The sequence below is a fragment of the Pelophylax lessonae genome (assembly GCF_965119305.1).
Source record: "Pelophylax lessonae genome assembly, chromosome: 11".
NCBI lineage: Eukaryota > Metazoa > Chordata > Amphibia > Anura > Ranidae > Pelophylax > Pelophylax lessonae.
The window spans coordinates 85,176,878-85,191,793 of NC_138778.1; positions in this window are offsets into that span (position 1 = coordinate 85,176,878).

Sequence of the window (14,916 nt, forward strand, 5' to 3'; positions counted from 1 at the left end):
TTATAGGAGGTGGGAGGGAGGTATGCTGATTGGCCTGGAATGTGTCTGCTGACTGTGATGTTCAGGGTCAAAGTTTGCCTCAATGATGATGTATAGGAGGCGGACCGAACATCGCATATGTTCGCCCGCAGCGGCGAACGCGAACATGCGAAGTTCGCCGGGAACTGTTCATCGGCGAACAGTTCTGTACATCTCTATACATCATATCAAAAACCGGAATCAAGATGGATATGAGCAAGATATCGTGTATTCTAGATTGGCCTATACCAACAACTCGTAAAGCATTACAACGATTCCTCGGATTTCCAAACTTCTATAGGAAGTTCATCAAGAACTTCTCTGCTATTGTGAGACCTCTCACACAACTTACAAGTATAAAGAAACCATTCAAATTGTCAGAAGAAGCAAATGGAGCTTTCCGCTTGTTAAAATCAAGCTTTACTTCTGCTCCCATACTACGCCATCCAGACCCATCCCTCCAATATATTCTGGAGGTAGATGCGTCAAATATGGCAGTAGGAGCAGTTCTCTCCCAACGACCAACAAATACTTCACCACTCCACCCAGTTGCTTTCTTCTCTAAATCACTGAGCAGCCCAGAGGTGAATTACCCAGTGGGTGAAAAGGAGTTGCTTGCCATACAACTGGCACTAGAGAATTGGCGACATCTACTTGAAGGTACTCGATTACCAATACTCATATATACTGATCATAAAAATCTTCAATACCTTCAGACTAACAAAACTCTTTCCCACCGGCAGGTACGTTGGTCATTATTCTTCCTAAGATTCAACTTCCTAGTGACCTACACGCCTGGAGACAAAAACAAAAAAGCGGATGCGCTATCACGATTAACCGAAGATAACTGCGCCGAAATCCCTTCAATTCCTATAATACCCTATGAACGTATTATTGGTGTCGTTCGTTCCCTGAAGGAAGAGATTTTGCACAGTATAGGACTGGATTCACCTCCACCACAACTAAGTACTGATGCAGAAGGCTTCCTCTACTACAACGACAAACTCTACATACCCCCTACTATGCGTACCAAGATCTTGGAATTGTCACATGATGTGCCTATGGCAGGACATATGGGTATGACTAAAACCTTTAATTTGCTTACCAGGCAGTTTTGGTGGCCTGATATGAAGACGTCTGTACAAAAATTTGTTTCTTCATGTGACATCTGTGCAAGGTCCAAAATTGACACCACAAAACCATCTGGCCTACTTTGCAGTCTACCTATACCCCAGGTTCCATGGGAAGTTGTGTCCTTAGACTTTATAGTAGAATTACCACCTTCCAAAGGATTTAATACCATTCTAGTGTCAGTGGACCATCTGACAAAGATGGCACATTTCATTTCTATTCGCAGACTACCTTCATCTAAGCAAACAGCGGAATTACTAGTGAAACATGTGTTCAAGCTACATGGAATTCCAAAGACTCTATTATCTGACCGTGGTTCACAGTTCATCTCCAAGTTTTGGCAAGCTCTATGTCATATACTACGGATTGAGCGAAAACTCACTTCTCCTTACCACCCTCAGACCAACGGACAGACTGAAAGAGTCAACCAGTGCATTGAACAATACCTAGGTTGCTACACCTCATACCTACAGGATGATTGGGTGGACCGCCTCCCTCTGGCGGAATTTGCTTATAACAACGCAACCCACAGTACTACTAAGCAAAGTCCGTTCTACTTGAACTATGGGTTTCATCCCACACTTCTCCCACCACGCATCCTACCATCAAGTAACCCAGTAGCCTCGGATTACCTTACCCAAATAAAAGACTCTCTGAGTTTACTTAATACCACCATCTCACACGCTCATAGTCAACAAAAAAGGTACTACGACCTTCGTAGGAAACCTTCCCCTCAATATGCTATTGGGGATCTCGTTTGGCTACCTACGAAAAATTTGAGGTTAAAGATCCCTAGTAAAAAACTTGGACCTTTATTTCTGGGACCCTTCCCAATTAAGAAACTCATTGGAAAAGCTGCAGTGCAACTCACTTTACCGGCAGATCTCAGAATACATCCCATCTTTCATGTGTCGTTACTGAAACCACATGTGCCCAACCAAGGAATAAGGCCTACCATCTACCTCCACCACCTACCTCCACCTCCAGTACAAGTTGAAGGCGGAGAAGAATTTGAGATTAGGGAAATTTTGGATTCTCGTATCCACAGAGGAAAACTCCAATATCTCATAAGATGGAAGAACTATGGACCCCAAGACGACACCTGGTTGGATACTTCTGACGTTCACGCACCCAGGCTTATACGAAGGTTTCACTCCAAATACCCGGAGAAACCAGTGCTATAGGCCTTCCGGAGCCGGCCTTAAGGGGGGGGGTACTGTAAGATTCTGGTACCTTCGGTACCCTCATTGCCCATTTTCCTTTTCATATTGCGTCCCACCTTTTCAGTTAGGTGGAACGCATATACCTTTAAGCCGCATGACATCATCACTGAGCGCCGCTCTGAGCGGCTATTTCAATCGCCGGCTTTCTCTCACAGGTTGTTCGTTCAAACCGCATGCTTAACAGCCTTGTCTCATGCTGCCGGAGCCTCCAGCTAATTCCCTTACCTGGAACAGACCGGAACCTCGCTATTGATCCCTTATCTCGCTACCGGATCACTCTCTTACTACCGGACCCTTCTGCTTACTAACCTCACTAGTGATAAGTACCCCACAGGGGATTCCTTCATAACAAACTTACACTATCTACTTCTGCACACTAAAGGACTGTTACTATCTATGCATTACTATTCTATCATCTGCACTGCTACATAGATTGCTAGCTCTTGAGTCTACTACCATCTATTCTTGCACTAGGTTAGTCTCTCCTGTATATATCATCTGCTGTCCCCTACCACCTGTTACCATACATGATTACTAACCTATCTGCATTCTACCTATCACCATCTACTACTCTCCTGAACATTACTATCAAGTGCTTATCATTGCTATCACTGCTCACGCCTGTCTCTTCAGCACATCACCTCTATACTATCGTATACATCCTATCACTCCAGGAACATCTCATTGAGTGTATGTATATTTGCATGCTGGAGCAGGCCGGGCCACAATGATGAGTCTGGAGAGTTGGATCTGGTAATTCAACACATCTCTGCACGACTACTGAGTGGAGATTCTGCAGCTGCAAATCCAGCTCACTAGAACAAAAACTCAGGAGCGTTACACCAGGGAGCATTCTGATTACTACCCAGCAACCCCTAAAACCCCGAGGAATTTTTACCCTCCTGTGGAAAATAGGTATGAGTCCCTGAGGGACAACCAAGATGAGGAGGAGGAATGGGAAAATGAGTACCCAGAGCAATCGCAAACCCCCATCAGCACCAAACCGCAGGGTTTTTTAGGCTGGGGCTCTGCCAAAGCAAAAAGAAAAAAACGACCAGGGGCTGCAGGGGAGGAACATCCAAGAAAAAAGAACAAACAGAGGCAGGAGGCATCTTCAATCTAAGTGGGATTGACCTTACAAGCTCAGAAAAACAGACTCTGGGGAAAGGATTGAAATTTGCCCCCAAAAAATCCTTAAACAAGTTCGAGACGTTTTTGGATGTACACAAATATATTAGAAAACTCAACATCAAACGTCATTTCCTCGACAAGGCCTATGAGAGAAACTATGTTTCTTACAAACAGCCTACATGTATACCTACTAATCTGAGGAATGCTTCCCTCTTTAACCCCCCTGGGAAATCTAGCCACCATATCAAGATCTTCAGAGATGTTATTCTCAAAGAGTTGGAACAAAAAGATGTTTCCATTAAACCACAAAAAGATCTATGGAATGGCATTAAAGCTCTATTCGATAAAAAGGATTTGGTGATCCGCCCAGCGGACAAAGGCGGGGGCACAGTCCTATTAAAGAAAGAGGACTACATGGAGGAAATGGATAATTTGTTGTCTGATAGAAGCACGTATGAAATCCTAAAGAAGGACCCCACCTGGAGCTATAAAAAGCAGTTAGAACGCATTGTGTCCAAAGGTCATAAGGATGGCATTCTAAGTAAAAAGGAGAAAGAATACTTAATACCGCTTGCACCTCGAATTCCCACCATATACTACCTACCAAAGGTCCACAAGAGCCTTATAAAGCCACCTGGGAGACCGATAGTCAGTGGCATCGACTCGGTCACATCTCAGATAGGGAAGTATGTGGACCATTTCCTTCAGCCGTTAGTTCAGGAGACACCGGCGTTCCTGAAGGATACTACCCAATGTGTCCAAGAGATCACTGAACTCCAAGTTCCAGGGAATGTGATAATGGTCACAGCCGATGTGGCCTCATTATATACCGTCATCCCCAACGAGTTAGGCTACGAGGCTGTCAGCACCTTTTTAGACCAAGATTATCACATCCCGCTAAAACAGAAGAAATTCATTTTAGAACTTCTCCAATTTGGTATGGAACACAACTATTTTTACCATGATCAACAATTTTACCTACAGCGTACTGGCGTGGCTATGGGGGAAAAATTTGCCCCCAGCCTCGCCAACCTGTTTATGGCTTTATGGGAAAATAGGAACATCTTCGCGGAGAAAACTAACGAGCTAGTGATGTGGCGGCGTTACATCGATGACGCCCTAATCATATGGAAAGGAGAGGAAGAAAGCCTACACCAGTTCATGGGTAAGCTAAATTGCAACAACTGGGGTATACGTTTCTCCTACCAATGGAGTACCACCTCTATAAGCTACCTTGACCTTGTAATATGGAGGAAAGGAGAAGGATTCATTACCAGCTCATACCAAGAACCGACAGACCGAAATGGCTTCATCTCCATCGACAGTTGCCATCACCCTATGTGGTTAAAATCTGTGCCCAAAGGGCAATTCAGGAGAATTAGGCGCAACTGTACGGAAGATGAAGACTTTAAAACACAAGCTCATCTTCTGAAGAATCGGTTTATTGAGAGGGGATATGACCGGAATGAATTAGAAGGAGAGATACGTAAAATTGGAACTCTCAAACAATCCGAATTATCTATCCCCAAGGATAAAGATAAATCAAAAGATGCTATGGGAAAGTTTGAGTTTGCTTTCACAACTCAATTCTCCAGCCACTACCGATGGCTGAATCACATATTACGGAAGCACTGGGGAATCTTACAACAAGATCCATTACTAGGTCCTTCGCTTCCATCCAAACCACCAATGATCTACCGAAAGGCTAAGAACCTAAAACAAATTATAGCAAGGAATCCGGTTGAAAAACCTGCAATTCCCAAATTTTTCCCTAACCTTCAAGGATACTTCCCGTGCCGGAGGTGTAATATCTGTCTAAATGCTACTACCATTAAGACCAAGCAATTTACCTCCACCACCACAGGAAAGAGCTACCCCATTAGGGATTTCATCACCTGTCACACCAAAGGGGTAGTGTATCTGGTCACCTGTGAATGTGGGAAGCAATATGTGGGGAGGACGATTAGGACTGCCAACATCCGAATAGGCGAACATCTGGCCAATATTCGGAAAGGTTTCCCTGGTCACAGTCTTTCGAAGCATTTTGCCACCCACCACCACAAAAATCCTGGCAAACTGAAGATCATTGTAATCAAGAAATATCAACCCCACTGGCGGGGGAGTAATATGAAAAGAGCAATTTCCAGAAGGGAAACCTTTTACTTTTATTTCCCTTTACTGGAAATTTGACCCATTTCCTTCACGTTTCCTCTATTAGTTAGAAGCATGTGGGTCTCTTCATGGAGCTATAATATTTGTTACTAGGATCCTCTTCAACATTCTAACAGCAAGTTTTTGAAGAAATTCAAATCAAAAAAACTTTTTCCTCCTTTTTAATTTCAATTGATTTTTGAGTTTACCATTTTAATTCAATTTCAATTTTGTTAGGAATTTTTCTTTTTCTTTTAGAATTCTGTGTTTTAGCATAAACCCAGCTGGTGGGAGGCTTAGTAGTTCGCCCCACAGCTTTTTTAATTATTCTTCACATAAGCATCATGCACCATCATACACCAGAAAGGGTTAAAAGCCCGGTTAATTCATTGGAATTATAAGTTTGTATGTTTTAATGTTTTTTAAGGTTCCTATCTATTTCGCTGCAATGATATGAAAGCCTGAGGGGATATGCGGCATAACAATACTCTGTATAAGGTGGAGATTGTCCTCTTCCTCTTCCTATTGGCCGCTATGTCTGTGAGGTAGAAGAGTACACACTCTGCTTACAGCGGAAATGCCCTCATTATCAGCACAGACAGCAACGTCATAGATATGAGACGACAGGAAATAAACAAAGCGAGTACTTCCGGCGGACACCCCGACCTTCCTGACTGTTAGCATACATCATAACAATATTTGGCGATATCCAAAAGTCTTCTCATCCCCTTTAGGTTGATTTGAACATTGTTATTAAAGAGTATGATCAGTTGCCAGTCCACAGGTAAGAATGGGAGGGTCCCGTACCCCGGAAGTACTGGCTAAAGGGCATATTTAATGGCAGTAGTGATGTCCGGTAAGAGTCTAGGGAGCACGAGTGTGTCAGAGTGCCTTCTGTATTTCTGGGAACCTTTCTACCTGGCTGCATGACCCTTGGAGCGGTCATATTTACACATGCCCTTTAAGTTTAACTTCTGGTAAGAGGCCAAGCTGGTGGTGGGACTTTGCATCTTCCAATCACAGTTCACTTTTCCCCAAGCTGGAAGTTTATGTCACCATAATTGCACCTTTTTTATGGACTTATAATATGGACGTTAACTGCACATTGGTGTATCACTAGTCTCCCTCTGGACTATTTTTGTTTACACGATTTGTATGCGTTTTCATTTTTATTGCATTTTATTGCATTATTGGTTTATTTGTTTGCATCATTTTTGTATGTTGCACGTATGCACTAGGGCAGCGCACCTGATTTCTTTACACATTCTACATTATACACTCTAAGGTAGCAGCACACCCTATATCGAATCAGCGCACTTTCCTACCCACCACACATGTAGAATACTTACTTCCCATTTGAGGAGAGCCCAGGTCCTCCTCATTGCAGGAGAAATTGTCCTCTTCGTACTCCTGGCCCGGATCCAGGTGACTTGGCCCTGCCTGAGGCTCCTCTCTTGCTGAAGCAACATCAACCACAAAAGAAAACAAAACAAACAATCATTCCTCCAAGTTAGACCTAATACACAACACACCAGCACATCCACATTACTTACAGTGGGCCTGAGAAGGCTGAGGCTCCAGATCCTCATCACTGGTTTCTAAAAAAAAAAAAAAATAACATAAAAAAAAAAAACATTATATATTATTTATGGACACAAATAGGCAGTAACCTCTCATCATGCTAGCACCATACTCAATGCCCCTACAATTCAGAACATAGAAGTGCACTTACACCAATGAGATGCATGACCATGTTTTAAAACAGGAGGGCACCATGCAAATTAGGCGGTCGCCTAAGGCCTCGCACCTACAGGGGCCTTGCGGCCAGTGGCGGAGCAACAACATTTAGAAGGGCGCAGTCAGGGAAATCGCCCAAGTAAAAGATTGCTTTCAATCCTCGGATCTAAAAGTTGCAGCAGTGTGCTGCAGTCCCTTCACTGCGTCTGCCAGGTGTCTTTTGTCCGCTGACACTTACCCCTCCTTCTCTGCCTGGGGATTGGCCGTCTGATCATGTTATCCTAAGATGTTAAGGAATCGGTAGGTGTGTACCTGCACCAGTAGGAAGTTACTGCCCAGTCAACTCACTCTGCTATCATCGGTTGTTGCTCTGGGAGGAGAGCTCCGCCCTGGACCCGGAACATACAGGTAACCAGGCCCAGACTTGATATTTTGCAGGCTGGTCATAGATTTGTGGTGTCTACTATGCAAAGGGGGTGAGTAGCCCCAGGGAAGTTGGAAGAGTCCGAAAATGGTTGGTGGAGGAGGAGAAGAAGGCCCTGGGTGGCTGGGGGACAAGGAGAGGGCCCCTGGGTGTTTTCTAGAGGAGGAAAGACCCCCCAATGACGCCAGAGTCAGTTGCCAGGGAAGAGAGTGGAGCTGAGCAAGTCCTGCATATCTGACATTTAAGTCAAACATGGTGGAGTTGGAGCCCTTTGCCCTACACAATGACAGCACCCGAGGTGGAAGGTGAGGGGTAGCGGGTCTTTGACATTATATAGCATATGGACTCTGTCCATTATTGGTAGTTTGGTTTGGAGTTGTCCTTTAGATGTTTAACTCTGTTGTTTTTGCCCCGAGCTGTGAGGGACTGAGGTATGACAGCCCACTATGCTGGGACTTATAGTGCCCTAGAATGTGGAGGACTGAGGAATCCTTAGTCCCTAACAGAGGGCACTACAAGTCTTAGCATAGCAGGCAGTAGTTCCTCAGTCCCCTACAGAGAGCAGTACAAGTCCAAGCAGGTAGCCTTCTGCAGTGGGACTTGTTGTGCCCTTGACTGTGGTGGACTGAGGAAGGGAAGTGTAAGGGGGTCTCTATAAGCTCAGCTGTATGGGGGAGCTTTGGTGACCACAGAGTTCCCTTTTACACCAGAGTCCCCAGCTTCCCCCCTCAAATAATGGTTCCCAGAACTCTCCTTACATCAGAGTCTTCACACTTCCCTCTTACAGTGTAGTAAGTCTGGAGACTCCGATGTAAAGGGGGCTCTGTGAAATGTGATTAGAGATTTGACATTTCTACAATTTAAATTTTTCTACTTACGATCCACAATTTGTAGTTCCTGGAATGTCTCGCTGTCTCTGAACGCATAGTTTAGTGTGGCCGTCCTCCTCCTCCCCTTCTTCACCAAAAGCACAAGAGGGTGTCGCCCGTCCGCTTTGGCTAGAAGCAGAAGAGAAAAAAGAAACATAATAAATACTAATGTACATAGTAGTATTAAAGGTTGTGAAGAGACACTTGATGGAGGTAGGAAAGGTAGGAGCGAGAGGGAGGGGAGGGGGGGGGGTTGTTGGTATTTGTGTTGTTGCATACCTAAACACATGTCCACCTACCCACAAAATTGTAACCTATCTGGTCACATGTCATGTATATTTTTACTTACCGGAGATTTGCTCCACAGCCTTTTTCAGGAGCCTGAGTGAGCGCCTTTTGGCATCACTCCAGGCCCGCTGAAGATCCACCACACGAGCCTGGAAGTTGAATCTCCGCCGCAGCCTCATCCGGAGACGACACATCATCTTGTGCTTTTGGTGAAGATGCATGTTCACCTTATCATACTCCCAGAGGAGGAGGAGCTGTGGAAAGAGCAATGTATGTTTGAGTCCAAGTATGTCCAAAAAAGTACAGTCTTACAAAAACATGCTAGGTCGTCTTTGAGATTTTGTAGAACAAAGAATCCCATTTCTGGTGATACATATACATCGATGTCCAAATCTACCTCCATGACATAGGTTGCCCCACACTGGTGATTTCCTCTACATGATATAGACATTTTGTCAATTGGCCTTTCATTACACACCCAGGGCCGCCATCAGGGGGGGACAGCCAATACACATGTAGGGGGGCCGAGTGCCTGTAGGGGCCCCGGACCCGCCATCCATGAAGTGTGCAGGAGACAGTAGCCAGTTCACACATAAGGCAGGAGAAGCGCCGAAGGATAAATGCATAGTAAGCACACTAAACTAGCTGGCAGGGCTGGGACTCAGGAGATGTTAGGAGGGAGGGACTTAAGAGCCTTTCAGCTACTCATTGGCTGAGGAGGTAACAGGAGGCAGGCTGATCCGCTTCCTGCTGCCTCCTTAGCCAATGGGTACACAGGGTGCACTGTCCATCACTGCACAGCCTTGTGCTTCCTCTGCTGATGGGATCGAATTCCTCTGCCAAAAAAAACATGCTGCAGAGATGGAGATAAGAGAGAGGAAAAATAAATGTTTCCTAATGAAGCTGCTAGATTTAGCTAGAATACATGTACAATTCATAGCCCTTGGCATGTTAATTACAGTCACTGTATTTACAACCTTATTGCTGTCCATTTAGCAGGGTGAAAGTAACTTTATACACATGTAGCATAGGTATCAACTTCTGTCACCATGTTAAAAGGACAGCAGTATGGGTAGCATTACAGTGACTGTTATTAGTCCAGGCTCACTAAACTAGCCAATGCTTGGAAAAGCAAGCCATGCAGATTGCTTTTCAGGTCCCTTTTAACATGAGCTTAACATGAGGTGTGTCTATTCATTATGCTGTGCTGAATTACCCTGGATTCGCAATTCCTGCAAGAGGAGCACATGGGATGTGGGAGATGAGAATTTAATGTGGCAGAATTATCCACACAATCACACATAATCCTTTTTAAAGGTCCCCAGCAGAATTTGATGGCATAGTGGTTGACAGCAGTGCCTTCAGATTCCAGTTAGATCTGTAAATTAACAAAGCAATGGGATCTGGGGGCGTATTTAACTTGCAATGGACACCCCCATTGATTCACATATGGCAGTGTGAGATGCGTGTGTTGGGAATGTGATCCATTAAGACAAGTGATTATACACTCATGTGTTTCGTTTAGAGGTGATTTGTCCAATGCAATCCTTTGAAGACATGACCAGTCCATATTTTTGTGAGCACTCATTCCATCTCAGGTGAACAAATTAGCTGCTATGTGCAGATCCAGCTTATGATGGTGAGTCTCAGACAAGACAAACGGTGCAGAGCTTGCAGTGTGTATGTATGTATTTAAGGCAATAATTTTTGGCATAATGTATTTAGGGAATATAATGTTTCTAATCTTGCATATATGAAAAGGGGCAATACATTTGTCTTTATCTAGACAGATTCCAAAGCGTCATGGCAATCTGTCACAGATAATTGTGTTTCATTTTGTGTAAAAGTAGAAACTAATAAAATCTATCTATATACAGGCATACACCACTTTAAGTACACAATGGGACCAGGGCATGTATGTAAACCGAAAATGTACTTAAAGTGAAGCAATCCCTTTTTTCTTTTCTCAATGCATTTAAATACATCAGCTCCATAGGAAATTTTGGCCACATTGACATGGCCTTGCTCCCAAACCATGTGGGAGCATGTTAAGGGGATCCAGGACTATGACATGATAGATTACCTAGGCAAGCTGGCCAGCCACAAAAAGGATATGTTGTAGTCCTGGGTACCCTCTCGGTGCTCCCTAAGTTTGTTATCCCTGTCACTTATGGTTTGTGAGCAGTGTCATGCCAAGTTGAACAAGCTGTGTCCTTACTCACGAGTGTATGTAAAGTGAGTGTACTTAAAGCAGGGTATCTATATCTATATAGAAAGTTCCTAGATGTGAACCTGTTCCCTATTATATACACATATATTATATACAATATATATATATTATATATATATATATATACAGTGGGTACGGAAAGTATTCAGACCCCCTTAAATTGTTCACTCTTTGTTATATTGCAGCCATTTGCTAAAATCATTTAAGTTCATTCTTCTTCCTCATGAATGTACACATAGCACCCCATATTGACAGAAAAACACAGAATTGTTGACATTGTTGCAGATTTATTAAAAAAGAAAAACTGAAATATCACATGGTCCTAAGTATTCAGACCCTTTGCTGTGACACTCATATATTTAACTCAGGTGATTTCCATTTCTTCTGATCATCCTTGAGATGGTTCTACACCTTCATTTGAGTACAGCTGTGTTTGATTATACTGATTGGACTTGATTAGGAAAGCCACACACCTGTCTATATAAGACCTTCCAGATCACAATGCATGTCAGAGCAAATGAGAATCATGAGGTCAAAGGAACTGCCTGAAGAGCTCAGAGACAGAATTGTGGCAAGGCACAGATCTGGCCAAGGTTACAAAAAGATTTCTGCTGCACTTAAGGTTCCTAAGAGCACAGTGACCTCCATAATCCTCAAATGGAAGACGTTTGGGACGACCAGAACCCTTCCTAGAGCTGGCCGTCCGGCCAAACTGACCTATCGGGGGAGAAGAGCCTTGGTGAGAGAGGTAAAGAAGAACCCAAAGATCACTGTGGCTGAGCTCCAGAGATGCAGTCAGGAGATGGGAGAAAGTTGTAGAAAGTCAACCATCACTGCAGCCCTCCACCAGTCGGGGCTTTATGGCAGAGTGGCCCGACGGAAGCCTCTCCTCAGTGTAAGACACATGAAAGCCCGCATGGAGTTTGCTAAAAAACACCTGAAGGACTCCAAGATGGTGAGAAATAAGATTCTCTGGTCTGATGAGACCAAAATAGAACTTTTTGGCCTTAATTCTAAGCGGTATGTGTGGAGAAAACCAGGCACTGCTCATCACCTGTCCAATACAGTCCCAACAGTGAAGCATGGTGGTGGCAGCATCATGCTGTGGGGGTGTTTTTCAGCTGCAGGGACAGGACGACTGGTTGCAATCGAGGGAAAGATGAATGCGGCCAAGTACAGGGATATCCTGGACAAAAACCTTCTCCAGAGTGCTCTGGACCTCAGACTGGGCCGAAGGTTTACCTTCCAACAAGACAATGACCCTAAGCACACAGCTAAAATAATGAAGGAGTGGCTTCACAACAACTCCGTGACTGTTCTTGAATGGCCCAGCCAGAGCCCTGACTTAAACCCAATTGAGCATCTCTGGAGAGACCTAAAAATGGCTGTCCACCAACGTTTACCATCCAACCTGACAGAACTGGAGAGGATCTGCAAGGAGGAATGGCAGAGGATCCCCAAATCCAGGTGTGAAAGACTTGTTGCATCTTTCCCAAAAAGACTCCTGGCTGTATTAGATCAAAAGGGGGCTTCTACTAAATACTGAGCAAAGGGTCTGAATACTTAGGACCATGTGATATTTCAGTTTTTCTTTTTTAATAAATCTGCAACAATGTCAACAATTCTGTGTTTTTCTGTCAGTATGGGGTGCTATGTGTACATTCATGAGGAAGAAGAATGAACTTAAATGATTTTAGCAAATGGCTGCAATATAACAAAGAGTGAAAGATTTAAGGGGGTCTGAATACTTTCCGTACCCACTGTATATATATATATATATAGATATATATATATATATATTATATATATCTATATATATATATATATATTATATACAATAAAAAAAAAAAAAAAATATATATATATATATATATATATATATATAGTGTAGGGAACAGGTTCACATCTAGGAACTTTCTATAACAGGAAGCTTCTATCTTACGTCTAATAGGCAGAAAGTGCATGCGCATATCAGTAGACCAAAGGTTACTTGCACACCCGCTAGATAAGCGACACCCACCCAGCCCCCCAGCCACCCACCCAGCCCCCCAGCCACCCAGCCACCATCCCCCATCTCGCACATTCACCCCCCCCTCCTTACCTTAAAGATAAATGCCACAATTTCGGCGGTAAACAGCACTGGAGCCATGATGCACAAACTTGCGGGAGGGCCTGGACAATTTCCAGAAACGTGTGCACCCACAAATAGTTTAGTTTCCGGTTGCATTTACAAATGTGAGAATGCTGTTTTTTATATTATCGAATTCTCCAACAATAGTCACCTTACACAACCATTAAGCATATCTAACTTAAAAAAAATAAAAAAACATACATTTGTGGACACCAGAAAACTTTATTTATACACATGAAGACATTTTGAAAAAAGATTTGAAACATGCTGTTTATTACACAGAGAATACACAGCTCAAACATTTCACATGACATATTTTTGGCACAGTCTCCACAGTATCCCATTGAAGCCACAGAATTGTATTTTTTAAACAAAAACAACCTTTGTACAACATTTATACCATATACATCGACAAAGAGCCCATAATCTTCAGATACATGTGCAGATTGACAGAACAATACACAATTATGTTAACAGCAATAAATACTTACAGAGAGTCAAGTGGGCTTATGTGTCTTTGGACATAACAGACAACACAGCCAAATCCCACCTCCATAAATAACAAAGGCCCCCAAATGTTAACCATAAAGCATGTGACACACAATATATTGGACCTCTTCCTAGGTCAAATCTTTGCTGCTGTCTGAGTGACCTATATATAATCAAGGGAAACACACACGTGTAAATAGTCCTTCTAACTCCCAGGCAAAAAATTAACTGTGTGTGTCCTGTGTGTTTTGGAGCATGTTCAGTTGCCAAAAAAAGGGAAATAGAAATGAGGAGAGAGACCTAAACAACCCAAATACATGTATGTATGTATGTAGGTGTGTATATATGTGAATTGATAAAATTCTCTCTTCAAGCTTGCTAGTCATTATTTAGAATGTTTAGATACAGGAATACATACATATATATACAATTACATGAGAGAGCGAGAGAGAGAGAAATATATATTTAGGGAAACAATTGAAACACACCTTTTGGGATTTGGGAGTTGAGATTGTGAAGATTGAACAGATATGTAAGCCAACAATCTGACTCATCACTCATGAACATCCCTAATCTTGGCGTGGCAATTATATCAGGCGTTCTTATGGGCGTTTTTGCTGGCGTTTTCCCAGGCGTTTTGACATGCATTTTTTGGGCAGGCATTTTTATATGAAATAACCTAAAAAAGCCCCAAAAACAGACCACAACACCTACATGTGAACGTAGCCCGTTTGGGGGCGTTTGGGGGGGATTTGTACAGCTCAAGGATCAACTCCCAAAACAGCCAAAAAGTCCAATCCTATTCAGTTCAATGGCCCCTGTTCCCATGTGAGCATTTTGACGGCATGAGGAAAACACCCAACGCTCACTGAGAAATAGCACAATCATTAGGGAGTCTGCCTTCCTGCTGTAGGTTTGTAAGTTCGAATCCAGAAGGAGCTCTCTGTATGGGCAACACTTGGAGGTCTCCAAACCTCCAAATGTTCACATCATTAATTTTGTTCATGTTTGAAAAAGGCATGTGTATCAGCAAACTTTTAATCTAAAGACATGAACAAAATACAAAAGATGCCACATAAAGTCAATATGTAGCA